The 2,364-nt window shown below is 40.2% G+C and overlaps 1 non-coding gene across 1 annotated transcript; it reads right to left on the bottom strand.

The window, feature by feature from the left end:
* Positions 1 to 743: 743 nt before the first annotated feature.
* LOC132772391 (U2 spliceosomal RNA) lies at positions 744 to 931 on the bottom strand. Its single transcript, XR_009631156.2, has one exon. It is a non-coding gene; the product is annotated as a U2 spliceosomal RNA (small nuclear RNA).
* Between the last annotated feature and the right edge of the window lie 1,433 nt (positions 932 to 2,364).

Below are 2,364 nucleotides of genomic sequence, written 5' to 3'. Positions count from 1 at the left end.
GAGGGCTGCAGTTTGAGGATGCCTGATTTAAGATTTCGGTGAGCTGCCTTCTCCGGCAAACAGAACTGGTTTACTTCTCATCATGGGATGGGAGCATATCAGATCAACAATTCCAAAGGCAATTATTTTCCTAAAACATTGCCCAGGACTTTGAATTGTGTCCCCTTTCATCTGTTCTGGTTATTGACATAATTGGGCCATGGACAATAATCAGATGTGAGCCAGGTAGCAGAAAACACGGAGTCAAAATTGAAGAATGTTAATGAGGACTGAACAACAAGCAAAATGGAAGGAACAAGACATAGGGCAAGACTGAAGACAGAAAGAGAGTGAAGCGGCAGGATGGAAGGACAACTAGAGGGACACACACTATATTGTCAATTCCTCTTCTACTATGTGTTTAGAAGAATCCAGTGATCCAGCCCAGAGCCAAGGATACTTTCCAGAAAAACTATTATCTATAGTTCAATGATTTACCACTGAGGTGAATGACTAGAATTCCCAATATCCATTCACATAAGATTATTTTACGGATGTATTTTTAACTGTTTAAGGCCCTAGAAGACTTTAAAATAAACGTATCATTCATAGATAATATTTACCCAAGAAAGCTTAACAAATGACTGCTTACTAGGCTGGTATCATTCATAGATAATATTTACCCAAGAAAGCTTAACAAATGACTGCTTACTAGGCTGGTATTTTTCTTTTCTTTTCTTTAATTTCTTTCTTTTTTAGGGGGGTGGGGGTGCATATTAGTTGGAGGCACTGCAATACCAGGTTGATGTGTCGAGTGGATGAAACAAGTCCCTATTCCATCTCCCAGACCCAAAAACCCATTTAATATATAGTCCTCAAATAGAGGATGTATCAGATGTTAAACTGATAAGAACAGATACTACACTTGATCTTAGTGAAAAGGCTGATAAATTCAGTTTTAAATAATCACTGCTGTTTTGTATCTGGGCATTAAGAAAAGTACTGCTACTATTCCTGAACATGGAACATCTGACTGGTTCAAGATTGGGAAAGGCATATGGCAGGGTTGTATACTCTCACCCAAGCTATTCAACTTTGTATGCAGAACACATAATGCAATGTGCGGGGCTTGATGAATGCATGGCTGGGGTAAACATTGCTGGAAGAAACATTAACAACCTTAGATATGCAGATGACACCACTTTGATGGCCGAAAGTGAGGAGGAGCCGAGGAGCCTTCTAATCAAGGTGAAAGAAGAAAGAGCAAAAGCTGGATTGCAGCCAAACATTAAAAAACCAAAATTATGGCGACAAGAATGATTGACAACTGGGAAATAGAGGGAGAAAACATGGAGGCAGTGACAGACTTTGAATTTCTAGGTGCAAAGATTACTGCAGATGCAGACTGCAGCCAGGAAATTAGGAGACTGGCAACGAAGATCCGCATAGTTAAAACAATGGTATGTGAGAGCTGGACCATAGGGAAGGCTGAGTGAAGGAAGATAGATGCTTTTGAACTGTGGTGCTGGAAGAAAGTTCTGAGAGTGCCTTGGACCGCCAGAAGATCCAACCAGTCCGTACTTCAGGAAATAAAGCCTGACTGCTCATTGGAGGGAAAGATAGTAGAGGCCACATCATGACAAGAAAGGAAAGCTTAGAGAAGACAATGATGCTGGGGGAAATGGAAGGAAAAGGGAAGATGGGCTGATAAAGGGAAAGATGAATGCATAACATCCTTGAAGTGACTGGATTGACCTTGAAGGAGCTGGGGGTGGTGACCGCCGACAGGAAGCTCTGACGTGGACTGGTCCATGAGGTCACCAAGAGTTGGAAACGACTGAACAAATGAACAATGAAAGCTGCTATTCTATGTCCCTAAAACATCTTGCATGCAGATGCATAAAGGATTAATTCTTTCCACATAAGGCTTGTCTGATTGCTTAAGTCATAGGCCCTTCTTGTGTTTCTTTTTCTTTTGGTGTAAACTTGGTGGTGACTAGAAAGGAGCCCTTTCCAGCTGAAGCACTTTTAGATATATAGTAATGTTGAGAGGTCTGGGGTGCTGCATTTTGGACTATCCCTAAATATACTATGGGACCATATTCTCTTTTGCACCGGGTTCTTTCATTCAATTTTGCTATTCTTCTTCTTCTTCTTCTTCTTCTTCTTCTTCTTCTTCTTCTTCTTCTTCTTCTTCTTCTTCTTCTTGTTATTATTCTTATTCTTATGCTTATTCTTATGCTTATTCTTATTCTTCTCCATCTCCTCTCTTAAAAGAGATTCAAAGTGGCTAACAATGCTAGTAAAATAAAATGTTCAATTTTAAACCTAAAACATAAACATGTTAACCGGTGCTCCTTACAGAGAGAGGTCAACCCTCCTGTT

Source organism: Anolis sagrei, chromosome 3 (assembly GCF_037176765.1).
Source record: "Anolis sagrei isolate rAnoSag1 chromosome 3, rAnoSag1.mat, whole genome shotgun sequence".
Taxonomy (NCBI): Eukaryota; Metazoa; Chordata; class Lepidosauria; order Squamata; family Dactyloidae; genus Anolis; species Anolis sagrei.
Note: the sequence above shows the minus strand (reverse complement) of the source record. Positions and strands in the feature narration are given on the sequence as shown.